General features: G+C 35.5%; 1 long non-coding RNA gene across 3 annotated transcripts; it reads left to right on the top strand.

The window, feature by feature from the left end:
• Window positions 1-9,145: 9,145 nt before the first annotated feature.
• LOC110601193 lies at window positions 9,146-13,652 on the top strand. 3 transcript variants are annotated; one of them, XR_006348677.1, is made up of 5 exons: window positions 9,146-9,378; window positions 9,455-9,521; window positions 10,194-12,743; window positions 13,085-13,176; window positions 13,346-13,652. It is a non-coding gene; the product is annotated as an uncharacterized LOC110601193 (long non-coding RNA). The 3 variants fall into 3 exon arrangements; XR_006348676.1 differs by having other exon boundaries at window positions 9,146-9,357; window positions 10,194-13,176; XR_002485785.2 differs by having other exon boundaries at window positions 10,194-13,176.
• The last annotated feature ends 817 nt before the right edge of the window (window positions 13,653-14,469 follow it).

The following is a 14,469-nucleotide window of genomic DNA, read 5'->3' as shown; positions in this document are numbered from 1 at the left end:
AATGATTGAATCCAAGTTAATTCCATGACAGCAACACCTATGGCTCGGTATTCTGCTTCCGTTGAGGAACGCGCAACAGTCTGCTGCTTCTTAGAGTTCCAGGATATGAGATTTGTTCCTAAAAATATTGCAAAGCCGGTGATGGATTTTCGGTCAGCCGAATTACTAGCCCAGTCTGCATCCGAATAAACATTGAGATTCAGTGTCTTTGATTTTGTAAGAAGAAGACCATGATGTGCTGTGGCCTTTAAATATCTCAATATCCGTTTAACAGAGTTCCAATCATCTTCTGTCGGTTGGTGCAAAAATTGAGAAACACGATGAATTGCAAAACAGGCGTCCGGACGAGTTAAACTCAAGTACTGCAATCCGCCAACTATCGTGCGATACAAAGTAGGGTCTGAAAATTGTTGACTCTCCTCAACATGTAATTGCCGTTTGACAGCTGCAGGTGTTGATAAGCCCTTACAATCATTCATTCGTGCTTTCAAAAGCAGATCATGAATGTATTTTTGTTGTGTGAGTAACAACCCCTCCTTGGACCAAACAGCCTCCATACCAAGAAAATATTCTAGTTTCCCAAGATCTTTCAGCAAAAATTCCTTTTGTAATGAGGCAATAGTCTGATTAATTGTTGATGTACAGGTACCAGTTAAAACAATGTCATCAACGTAAACTAAGAGAAACAATATTACCCCATTTTTGACATAATGAAATAACGAAGGATCGGCAGGAGACACCCGAAACCCATGCTTGTTCAAGGCAATAAATAGACGTTTATACCATTGACGAGGGGCTTGCCGCAAACCATATAGAGATCGTTTTAAACGACATACATAATCAGGCCTGGTTGAATCACAAAAACCCGGAGGTTGCTCCATATAAACCTCATCATCTAAATCTCCATGCAAAAAGGCATTTGAAACATCCAATTGTTTGACCAACCAATCTTTGGAGATGGCTAAGGACAAAATGATTCTGATCGTTGTTGGTTTTACAACAGGAGAAAATGTTTCAAGATAGTCAATTCCGGGCCGTTGATGATAACCTTTGGCGACCAGCCGAGCTTTGTAGCGTTCAATACTGCCATCTGATTTCTGCTTCACCCGAAAAACCCACTTACAGCCGACAATGTTCTGTGCTTTATGACGCGGAACTAAGTCCCATGTTCCGGTTTGAATCAACGCATTAAGTTCATTTATCATAGCCTCTCGCCAATGTAACTCTTTTATAGCTTGTGTGTAACAGGTAGGTGTAGGAACCGAAGGAGCAGCTGCTTGATTTGCTTTTGGAGTCCAAGGTACCCTTGTTTTCAATTTTCCCGTTTGCTGTCGAGTAACCATGGGATGTGTTTTTATTGCAAGTGGAGCAGGCTGTTCAATTGGAGCAATCTCAGTAGGATGATCAAGAGGAGCTGAAACTGGTGAGTGCAAAGAAAGTTCAAGAGGGACAAGTTCAGCCTGTGTACAAGACTGCGATTGAAGCTCTAGACTAGATGAAGCATTATGTGTGTCACCAATATCAGCAGACCCATGACGCAAAGGTACCACTGGACTTAGTTGTTGCTGCTCATTAACAAAACTTTGAACAGAACTGTGTGGTGCCGGCCCAAGAAGACCATTTCCTGAATTGGAAAAGACTAGAACAGGTGGTAAAGGAATGGACGTTGGACTCTCTTCTTGTGTTGACGAAGCACCATTATCATTTAGTTGCTCAAACGGAAATACCTGTTCAAAAAATAACACATGACGTGAGACAAATATACGGCCAGAAGACAATTCTAAACAAGTGTACCCTTTATGAACTTTACTGTACCCAAGAAAGACACATTTGGACGATTTGGGTGCTAGTTTGTGTGGTGAGTACGGCTTAAGCCAAGGATAGCACAATGAACCAAACACACGCAATTCATCATAGTTTGGAGAATTTTGAAACAAAACCTCATATGGTGTTCGATTATTAATCAAGGAAGAAGGAAGTCGGTTGATTGTGTAAACAGCTGTTTCAAAGGCAAAATTCCAATATGAATAAGGGACAGAGGCATGATTTAATAAAGCTCGTCCTAACTCGACAATGTGTCTGTGCTTTCGCTCGGCACACCCATTTTGTTCAGGAGTGTGTGGGCAAGAAATACGTTGTGTAATACCATTGGAGTTAAGATAAGCAGTCAATGATCTAAATTCCCCACCCCAATCAGATTGAAAGTTCTTAATAGGCACACCAAAATATTTTTCGACTAAAGTTCGAAATCGAATAAATACAGGAAGAACCTCAGATTTCTGTTTAAGAAAATAGACCCAACAATACTTGCTGAAATGATCAAAGAAAATGACGTAATAACGAAAACCATCAACAGAAACAAAAGGGGAAGGACCCCAAACATCCGAACAAATCAATTCTAAGGGCTGTTTAGCATGATAAAAAGACTCTGGAAAAGATAACTTATGTGATTTGCTCACATTACAGGCATTACAAAAATGACCCAATTTATTCAACGAATGAGAAATGTTATTTCTCCGAAGAACTTCTTGAACGACACGAACGTTAGCATGACCAAGACGCTCATGCCACAAAGAAACAGTTGCTGGAAACGCCTATGGTGAAAAGGAACGAACTTGGTGCTGCATGGGAAAAATATAGAGACCATCCTTACTCTGGCCTTGGTAGAACACCTGCCTCGTGGGGATATCCTTCACAAAATATTTGTCAGGGAAAAATTCAATTGATGTATTATTTTGTGATGTAAAGGCAGATACTGATAACAAATTGTTAGTAACAGCAGGAGAATATAAGACATCATTCATCACAAAATTATGACCATTAATGGATGGAAAAACAGAACCCTGAGATAAGATTGGAAGTTGTTTACCATCAGCAATTGTCAAGGCAGGAGTGTTGTGAACTGGAGCAGGTTGTGCAAGTATTTCCTTATGAGCAGCTAAATGATAATTAGCGCCAGAGTCCACAGTCCAAGTAGGAGCAGAGTCTGTTCCAGTAGCAGCAGCATTTGCTTCAGGTGGAGGTTTAGGAGATGGGCACTGTCGTGAAACATGACCAGTACCGTTGCAGTTATAACAAACCAGTTCAGAAATGGGGGACGCATTATAAGATTGAAAACTACGCCCAGAATTATATCCCCTGCCTGGATATTGAGTGGAGTAACGGCCACCACGACCGCGATAACCACGACCACGCCCTCTGCCTTGGCGTCCAGAACTCGCATATTGGGCAGTGGGTGGTACAGCAGACGAAATAGTTAAATTATCAAATTGAAGTTGCGCTTCTTCACTAAGCAGCAACGCATACAATTCATCAAATGAAATTGATGAGTGCCGAGCTTCTTGAACTCTAGCAAAGGGACGATACTCAGGTCCCAAACCAGCAAGTACATCACAGACTAAACTTTCATCAGTAATAGGACAACCAAAAACACGCAATTGATCAGAAATGGATCGAGCTTTACGCATATAAACATCAATAGTATCATTACCACGAGATAAGTGTTTAAGTTGTTTGCGAAGCTGTTGTACCTTAGTTTTTGCGCCTTTGGAATTGATTACCTCAAGCGTATCCCAAGCATCTTTCGCTGTGTGGCAGTGAACAATCTGGGTCATAATAGTTTCAGAGACAGAAGAATTAATCCAACTGCGTACAATCTGATCGTTACAGAACCAATCCATATATGCAAGATTTGGTTCACCCGTTGTTAGGGTTTCTGGAGGCGCAGTCTTCGAACCATCAACATAAGAAGCAAGTCGATATCCATTGAGTAGAGGCTGGATTTGAGCCTTCCAAAGCAAATAGTTGGAAGTCGTAAGTTTCACAGTAATAAATTGGGAAATATTCGGCATGGAGGTAGGAATTGGGGAAGCGCCCGAAACATTAGTTCCAGAAACAGAGGATGTAGTTTCTGACATTTTGAAAGATTAAGAAGAAGAAGATCTGATCAAAGGAGGGAAGAATTTGATAGAGAAAGAATTTGATAGGTGGCTAAAGAGCCCTTTAATGCTCTGATACCATGAAACAGTTTGATATATTCGAGATACTTTTTGTATATTTAATGATCAGATATGTACACACTTATATACTTGTACAAATAGAGAGATTAGGCTAAGCTAACAGAATGAGTTAGGATAACAGCTGTACAACTACAAACTAGCAAATTAGTTATTCTCATCCTTATCAAACACAATCTTCAAAGCTGAAATGCAACAAATTCATTCTTAATGTGTGATCATATAATTAAGTCCAATCAAATTCTTAAGTTAGTGCATAGAAAAACACATACCCAACCAACCAAGAAAGTCTTTTAAAGTTTAATTTTCACCAATGAATACAGGAGTCCAATTTTTTTTATTTATTTATTTTATTATTTTTATTATTTTTTTTTATGATTTTGGTTCGAGATTTTTTAGGCTCCTATGAGGGTATACTCTCCCAATATTAGTTTTCTCCATTCACAAGGGACATCCCTTGCTTAAGGGGAATGGGCCCGAACTATTCAAACCAAATGGTGATGATAAACCATATTATTAGTGGTATGTTTTGAACTATTGATAGCCCCAACAGGGTATAATTCTTCCAATCACTAGTTTTTTCTATCCACAAGAGACATCTCTTGCTTAAGAGGAACAAATGTCGTACCTTTTGAATCAGTCAATGTTGGTAAATCACTCAATATTATTAACAGTTCTTTTTTTTTTACTGAAAACTTAGTTTCCTGGGATAGTGTTAAGACTTGTTGCAGTAGGTTAAAGTAGAATTTCAAAATGCACTATTGGTCTTTTATCAAGCAATATCAATTTACTTAAACATAAGTTTGCATATTTCAACTCATAAAGAAAAATGCTAGAATCTCCTATGATTTGCATAAAAAGATAAGAGAATGTCATTTGTGCTAGCTACCTAAAATAATTTAATTTAATTCTGAAAGTCATTTTTTTTCAAAGAGAATAAACAAACCAAATAGAACAAAAAATAATTAAAACTAAAAATAAATGAACAACATGTATATGGATAGATTCTCCCCCACACTTGGATTACAATGACCTCAATGTGATTAAAAAACACAAGACAAGTAAAGCAAGTATATGTTCAGCTTCCCCCCACACTTGGATCACAATCAAAAGCAAGAAGAGAATTTGGAATATGACCCGATGGATGGAAGGATATTATGGCCTCCTATTGCTGTTGGCGTTGAGAACGAATTGTGGTCTGCATGTCGCTGATTTTGTTCGCTATGCGTGCTAAATGAGTAGCAACGCGCTCCAAGATATTTTCAAAGCGACTCTCCATCTGATCAATTCTGGTGTTGAGAGCTGTTGGGCATCAAATGGAGGATTAGCCATGAGAGGGGCAAGGACAATAGGAGCCATGCTTACAACACCTCTCTTGAACACTCAGTCGGGTCGCGGGATGATGGGACCTAGAGTGTAAAGAGAAAATACAATACCATTTTTGCATAGTAGACCCATATCATCGAGACTCATTAAATCTAAGGGTGAAATGTCACAAGCTTTTATGCAAATTATTGTTAGTTAAGTCAATCAATCCTTCATGTAAAGCAATATAGGTGATTATGTGTCCTAGAATTAAGGGTCTACGATGATTGACAATAATGTATATCTGTGAGGCAATAAAACAACCCAAATTGACCCTTTTACTCTTAGTCATGCACTATAGAAAAATAATTCAGTCTTAGATAGGATCCTAGGAGAATCATTCCTTCCTGAAAAGGAATATACAAGCAGACAATGCAAATAGACCAGTGCAGATGAATGTAAATATGAATCACTAGATTTTGCAGGATTAAAAGATGTTGGTGGTTGGTGTGTGAGTAGTTCATGCATTGCCTGTAGGTTAAAGTCATCGCATATGTCAGTGTATGCATGCAAATAAGCTTTTGAGTGTGTAGATTCATCATCAATCAACCCAAGTACTCTATTAAACTCAATGAGTGAATATGCAAATCGTTGACCTAGTAATCTAAATTTGATAACCTCAACAGTATCCAGTGTGTAATCGGTCAATGAATCAGCAAAGAATGTGGAATAAAATTCCCAAATAACTTCATAGTAGATGGGACAGTTAATGCCAAATAAATTTCCCAACCAATATTTGCAATTAACACATTCACATTTAAATGTAATTCTTGTACAGTAGGATCATGTAAGACTTTACCTTGCACAATAGGTAGAGTTGTAACTACAACATACCTTTCTTTTTCTTTTGTATTTGTAAAATGAAGGTTACCATTTAACTGTGATGGAGCCGGAGGTAGGTGATGCCTGCCCCTCCCAAGGCGTGACCGTGTACCAGCAACAGAAGCATTTACCACGGCGGGGTTTTTGACTGGAGATGCAGGAGAATGATCTTTTGAAGAAGTAGAGGTGGAGTGAAGCAAACTGGCAGAGAGATGCTCACTGTCGATGGTGGCTGATGAGGATGAACTGGCGGGAGTGGAGATAGCCGCGGTGGGGTCGCGAGGAGGCTATTGGTGATGGTGTTGGTGTAGAGCGGCACAGGGTAGGTGGCTTACTGCCGGTGCAAGGTGCGACGGCATTGGCACGTGAAGGACTTGAGATGGGGGAATTGACGCAATTTGGTGCGTCAGCCGTGGCTGGCCATGGTGATGGAGAGGTAGCAACAACGACTTCTAGTGTTGGCGGGTTACGACCGGTGAAGGTGCGAGCTCGCTGGCCATTAATGGTGGAAGAGGATCTGCATTTGGGAGCCATGAGTGTATGTGAGGTGTGGCTGCTGTACGAGAGAGAAGAGAAAATTTGAGTTAGATTTAGGAAGAGTAAAAAAAATATAAAAAGTAAAAAGAGAAACTAACCCTAATACTATTTCCTACACCCAAAACATACCGTTTTGAGTATGGGAGAAAAAAAATAAAAATCACAGACCTGTAAAATACTTACCACTGGAGAAGAAGACTGAGAATAAAAATTAAATAAAACAAATAAAACAGAAATAAATAAAAATTAAAACAGGGGGACATTCTTATTACCCATTGTAGAGTTGGTTATGGGCATAACCAAAAGCATAAATATACCTCTGTATAAGTTTTTATTATTATTATTTTAATATTTTTTTAATAAAAGAATTAAAATCTAACTAGAGAATGACAAAAGTAGTTCTAATTTATAGTCATAACTAGACTTTAGTTGAATATCATGACTATCAGACATTTGGTGTTGGATCACTGAAAGACATGAGATAGCCCACTTTCTTGTGACAATATACATATGCAAGTAAAGTTAGAAAAGTGGGGATGAAGGATGAACGTCACTATGAAGATTACCTACTACTTTATTAAAAATAGGGTAATTTACGATTTAGTCCCTGGGTATTGCCATTATTAACAAGTCAGTCCATATATTTTTAGAAACCTATTAAAACGTCCTTATGTTTTCTCTCCGTCAACGAAATAATCCTTCTGTCTATTTTTGCCGTTAAAAATATAGTAAAAGACTAAATTACCCCCAATTATTTTTCTCCTCCTCCTCCTTCCTTTTCTTCTTCATCAATTCTTCTTCCTTTTGCTTCTTCTTCTTCTTCTGCTTCTTCTTCTTCTGCTTCTTCTCCTTCTTCTTCTTCTTCTTCTGTTTTTTCTCCTTCTTCTTCTGCTTCTTCTCCTTTTTCTTCTTTTGCTTCTTTTTCTTCTTTTTCTTCTTCTTCTTCTTCTTCTTCTCATTCTTCTCCTTCTTTTTCTTCTTCTTTTTCTTCTTTTTCTTCTTTCTCTCCTTCTTCTTCTTCTTCTCCTTCTTCTTCTTCTTCTTCTTTCTCTTCTTCTTCTTCTTCTTCTTCTTATTCTTCTTTTTCGGAGGAGGAGGAGGAGGAGGAGGAAAGAAAAGATAGGGACTATTTTGTTGATAAAAAGAAACAATAAGGATGTTTTAATAGATCTGAGAAAAGATAGGGACTATTTCGTTGACAAAAAGAAACAATAAGGACGTTTTAATATATTTCTAAAAATATAGGGAGAGACGATTTCGTTGACAGAAAGAAACGATGAGGAGGGACTATTTCGTTGACTTAAATAAACGATAAGGATGTTTTAATAGATGTGAGAAAAGATAGGGACTATTTCATTGATGGAAAAAAATAATAAGGACGTTTTAATAGATATGAAAAAAGATAAAAATATTTTAATAGATTTTTGAAAATATAAGGACTAACTTGTTAATAATTATAATATACAAGGACTAAATAAATGGTTTTATTTGAGGGTAAAATTGGATTTTAAAAATTTTTTCTCTCCTCCTTTATCTAATTTTAACGGAAAATAGGACGGAAGGACTATTTCATTGACGGAAATAAAACATAAGGACGTTTTAATAGGTTTCTAAAAATACAGGGACTGACTTGTTAATAATGGCAATATCCAGGGACTAAATCGTAAATTACCCTTAAAAATAAAGTAAAGTTAGAAGATGAATATGCGAATAAATAATGTTATTGCTTATCAAAGTTATCTAAAAAATATAACCATCAAAAGTAAACGGGTCAAGAAATGAAAAGAAAAAGAAGAAATGATCATGTAAGGAAGAAATAATGAAGATGGATGGAAATGGAGATATCAAAGAAAGATGAATAAAGAAAAACAACATTGAGCAATATGAAGAAGAGTAATGTTAGATGGAATAATTATTAATGTGATAGAAACTTTATTTGCATGTGTATCAAAAATAAAAATTTTTTATTGAAAATATTATTTTGTACAAAAACTTAGAATACTTTTAAATTAATGCAAGAAAAAAAATAATAAAGGTGGATTGAAATGGAGATATAAAAGATGAATAAAAAAAAATTGAGAATTTTTAAAAAAATAATATTAGATGAAATAATTATTAACATAACATCACAAAAAATTGATTTGTATGTGCATTATAAATAATAAATTTTTATTGAAAATATTATTTTATATGAAAATTTATAATATCGAGAAACAATTTAAATTTAAATTTTCAAATTTAAAATATATATAATATTTTATAAAAATTATTATAAAAATATTATAGTAAAAACAATCTATTATCTTGAGCGACGTTAGATGTGTATCAACTACTCTTCTATCATTAAAATTTTTAAATCATTAAAAGATTAACTTTTTACCCTTGTCTATATGCAATTAATTTTCCCTTTCATTTTCCCTCCCTTACAGTCCCCCCTCCAAAGAATGTCCAGCCCCGAGCCCTCCATTACTATGGGCCGCACCAGTGAGGTGTCCTTTTTCTCTCTCGCAACGACAGGCATGGAAATCGAGAAGTTTTCTTTCCAGGACTTCCTATTTCGCTTTTTGTATGATTGACTAGAACCTATAAATGTATTGCGTCGTCGAGTTTTTTCGTAGTATTTTACTGCTGGATTTATGTATGCTCTAATCTTCCTCCTTTTTTTTCCCCTCTTAATTCTTATCATGAATTTACGATTTTTCAATGGTTTGCAGGTGGTGACAAAGAGATGCAAGGGATTTGGAGCAATGGTGATAGCTATATGATTTCCGCTAAAAGAAGGTATAGTTCTTTGCGTCTAAGCAATTTCTTTTGTTGAATTTGATATTCTTTTAGGGTGTTTTCAGACTTGTTAGGGAAATTAGTGTTTTGTTCATTGTTTTTTTTTTTTTTTTTTTTGTTGAATGCTCAAACATTTGAACATTTGTGGATTAAGAAATTGTGTATCAAGCAACAGAAAAGGAAAGCAGATGGTTTTGTTCTTTTCTTGGCTGGTGATGCTTAATTGACTTGAAGGGACGTTATAACTTTTGAATCTTATTCTTTATACTCTCTCTCTTTCTCTCTAATTCTTGAACCAGGTATTTGTACTGTTATTCTGGGGCATTATTCTTACCCTATTCTTAATCGTGACTTACTTAAACCATTTCATTTTTCTCCAAATGTTTCCTCCCTAGCGTTGGCCAGCCAAAGAAGTGTTTAATTGGTTATGTTTAGCTGGATTCCTTATCTTAAATTAGTTGCTGAACTTTTTTTGTGGCATTCTGTGAATTCATTGTTTGTGATGTTTCTGTGGCACGATGTGTTGTTTTATTCTGAAAAATGATTTGCATTTTGTTGAATGACACTTTCCTGGGCAGAGCCTTTCTCCTTAATGGAGTTAATGGTAACAGATTTTCCTTTTATTTTATGTATCATTTGTTCACTAACAGTGGTCCATTGGCATAAGTGCAGGATCCAAAATTGCGCAATATGATCTTTGATTGAAGCTGATTCACAAAAAGTTATCCAAGAAAATTCAGAATGTTTTAGAAGAGCTAGGAAAGTAGACAAACACAGAAATCTGGTGAAAGTCATTCACGCTCCAATAAACTGCACGTTCTTACATGCTGCAACATGGGCCTGCATGTGATGGAAGCATAGTTTGAAGGAAAATTCTTCCTAAAGTAATTGCCAATGACATGCATACCTGTCGGAGGATCAGAGTTAGATCTCCAGAGATCAAATTTTAAGATGTTATAGCAAGCTATCACCAAATGGTGGTTTTGGTATGACAATAAATGTAACAATAAAAGCTACTTGATTTGTAGCTTGGAATTCATGGTCCAACCACAGAAACAGCCTAGCTTCAAAGCAGGGGTAAGACTGCTTAAACCTTCCCCAGAGTCCACAAGTGTGGGATGCTTCATGTAGTGGTCACTCCTTATAGCAGGTTATCGCACCTAGAAATTTTCACAAAAGTCAGAAAGTTGAGAACAACTGATGTTTTGAGAGATGGATAGTCTTCAAGTGATGAGATTATTGCTCACAGATGGACAGACATTCCACCTGCACAAATGAAAGCTGCCTCTCAACCTGCCATTCTAGTAACTTGGGTGGCACCAGCAAGCGGCATTATGCAAACAGCATTATGCAAACAGCATTACATATTGTACTACCTCTCACTGGGCTCATTTATTTGCAATTTGTGGATATATATAATTGGTGTCTTCACTTTACCTTAAGGCATCAACACGCATAGTGGCATGTTCTCGTTGTGCAATAATTTACTTATTTGTCTATACTGGCTGAGAACCTCAGCTCTTGCTGGCTTCTTGCATTCTATCACTTTGGGAAATATGTTAATTTTAAAGCAGAAGTAAGCTACCTAGTTCAATAAGATCTGGAGTTATTTGAACACTATGTGTGCTTAATCTGTTCTAATTGTATAGTGGAAGAAAAAAAGAGCTTCTGTGTTTCAAATTTTAAGATCTGATAGGCATGATAACTGGTAAATATACACTTATGAAGCAGTGAAACATGAAAAGATTGCCATAAGCAAGTGTATGGGGAAGGAAGCTACTTTAGGCTTTCCAGCAGTAGCTTAGAATCTCACTAGAAAGAGAGTTGGGTTTCCTGGTTTGGGGAGTAGGGCAGAGATGCAAAGATTCAGTATACTGGAACCCATGCAATTAATATGTGGTCTTTCAACTCATCTGAAGCAGCTGAACTGGTGGTAACTCTGGTTTTACTAATGTTGATATAGATGCTTCAATGAAGTTGTGATGCATGTTCCTACTTGTGAATTCTGATCTTAGTATCTTATGTGATTTTATTTTTCCCTGACTACATTTTGTGCTCAATTAAGCAATTTCGTGTGTTCTTTTTTTAAGTTCTGTTATTTGGTCATCAGCTTCTTTCATTATATGTTAGCTTGTTTGACTATAATTTATTTGTTTTTTAGCTAGACATGATCTTGTTGTGGGAGATGAGTTATAAAGACCTCAGAAAAATGGGGATATCAATGTTATTGCTTTAATTCGTAGAACATGACAGCTTTTATGTAACAATTTGTTTGGATCCATCCTTGTTTGTCACTAAACTACTTGCTGTCTTACATGATACTCATCAAATAGTTAACAAGCTAGAAGCTTGGAACATGCTTACTGCTTTCTGTCATTTGCATGTGATAATAATGTGGACAATTGCAGTTTAGATTAAAATCTTTCGTGGGATGGAAATGGCTTGAACATAATTTTGGAATGGTACATAATTTTCATGGATATCATCCACATTATATAGATACTCAGTCCTGGAAAGGCAAACATAAATAGATAATTACTGCAACTATTCTGTGGAAGTGATTCCATATTTACATTTAAGCTTGCTGAGTTCTGATGATCAAGTCAAATGTATATTGTTTTTTCGAGATTGGAGATCCTTCTATTGAATAGCATGGCATTGTTGTTAAATTAATTAATGCTTGCATTTAAATTATCTATCCTGGGAGGCCTGAACACCTTTGTTTTTTCTTAGTATCTTAAGAGATTTATTTGGTACCAGGTCAAATTTCACAATAACTCAAAAGTCATAATCAATTTCAAATAATACAAATTAATTGAATAGACTTAAAGAACAGAACATTAGCATTGTTCTTGAAAGCTGGTAGTGTTAATTTTACATCAAATCATGCATAACAATGCATCTGTCTAGCATAAAAAATTCACATGGGTATTCTTGCCATGTCAGCCTCAAAATACTTTGACAGATAAGGTATTACTTTTGGTTTTTGATGAAGAAGGCTGATCTTTCGCCCAATCTTTCCCCATCCTAGAAGCCAAAGCAGCCAGAAACTTGTTATTAAACAGGCCACCACTAGCAGCAGTAGCCGCCGGGGTTGATGAAGCCTTATTACAAGAATGGTCAGCTGGAAAACGATGCTTCAAACAAACCTTCAATTCGCAAGTCTTGCAAATGCATGTATTAGAGAAGGTTAATATCTCCTTGCAGCGCCTAACAGCACAGGTAGGTTTCTTTTTCTTTTTCGGGTCACAGTTTCCAGACTTGAGATGTTTCTCTAATATCAACTTCTCATCATCTTCATCTCGTCCAGTTGTTTCAATGGACGTTGAACAAATCTCACAAACCACCACTTTTCTGCTATTGTGATCTGATTTAGGACAATCATGGGACTTGTAGGATCTATGCTCCAGACAAAACACCTGACAATCAAATAAAAAATTGATTTATGTAAGAAATATGTAAAACCAGATTAACCCAATTAGAATTATAATGCATAGAATGAAACGGGATGATCAATATATTTTCGTTATTACCTTTTGACAACCTTGGCATTTGAAAGGCAGGAAATCAAGTTGATTGCAATCTGAATGTTGACAGTGTCTACCCAGATCAGGAAAAGCTTCAGTTCCTCCTGCAGCCATTTTCTTTTGGATTGGTATGTGTTCAGGATCTTTTCTTGAATTGAATAATGTTTGAAGGAAATCAACGAAGAAGACGACGGATTTGTTGATATTTATAGGTTTCTGGAGCTGGCTTGGAGCCTAATCCAAGACCAGCAGCCTGACTTCCGCGTTAAGTTTTTATTTGTTTCTTGTGCATGGCAGGTCCTTATAATGGATTCTTCTGGAGGCTCACGGTCGGTGGCGCGTAGACCGTGCCGTTATTTCTTTGATTTTTGACGTCTGCGCACATATATGCCATCCCATCGCTTCACCAATGGGGCCTCGCCACGTAACCCTTTTGTTTTTGTTGTGATATGTCCCGCATCATTTTTAAACAGTTCGAAATTTTATTCGCTTTCAAGTACTCTTGTAAATTCGATAATAATCTTTGGTTGGTTAATTTTACAATCATAGAATTGTTTGGCAATTCAATTTTTTCGAAATTATTATGATATAAATAAAATAAAATTTCTTTTTTGATACATTAATTTTCATATTAAGTATAATTAACCGTGTTGTAGGAATTATTATATATTCTATTTTAAATATTATATATTAAATATAAAATTTTCTATATTTATAATATACATAAAAGTGGAAAGAGAAGAAAAATATTAAGTTTGCTTAAAATATTCTAATAATTTAATAAAATTATAATAAAAGATAAAAAAACTTAATTGATTATGGAAATTAATTTATTTTAAATAAAATTAAAATTATCACTTTTAATATTCCTATTATATTAAATTTTTAAATGAATTATAATAATTTTTATTAAAAGAATTAATAAATTAAAAAAAAATATAAATTGATATTATATATAACTATAAAAAATAAGTTATGAGTTGTTATCATAAAATAGATTTATAGGCAAAGAGGAAGGATAGGTGAGCACGAGATACCGTTTATTTCAAGATAAGGAGATATAGTTTATTTTAAGATAAGGGATCTGGGAAATCTGAACACCTTGCATTCGAATTATTATCGAAAAACTCGCCATTTCCTTTTATAATGTGAGTTTGATATAAAATACCGTTATTTAATACAGTTCGACATATCTTCATTATGTTTGTGATCATGAAATTTTTATTTAATAGCTGGCGATATCCTTCATCAATCAAACGGTTATATTATCGCTAGATTATCAAAAAAATATTAAATTTATCTCTATCTTTTACCGTATAAGGGGAAGATAAGAAATATTATTTTAAAACATTAAAACTCTACATAATTTATTATATTATTCCTGTTTGTTGAGATATTGACTTAAGTATTGAATTGGCTAC

The sequence above is a fragment of the Manihot esculenta genome, chromosome 15 (genome assembly GCF_001659605.2).
Source record: "Manihot esculenta cultivar AM560-2 chromosome 15, M.esculenta_v8, whole genome shotgun sequence".
Taxonomy (NCBI): Eukaryota; Viridiplantae; Streptophyta; class Magnoliopsida; order Malpighiales; family Euphorbiaceae; genus Manihot; species Manihot esculenta.
The sequence above is the reverse complement of the archived record's forward strand: the minus strand, read 5'-3'. Positions and strand labels throughout refer to the sequence as shown.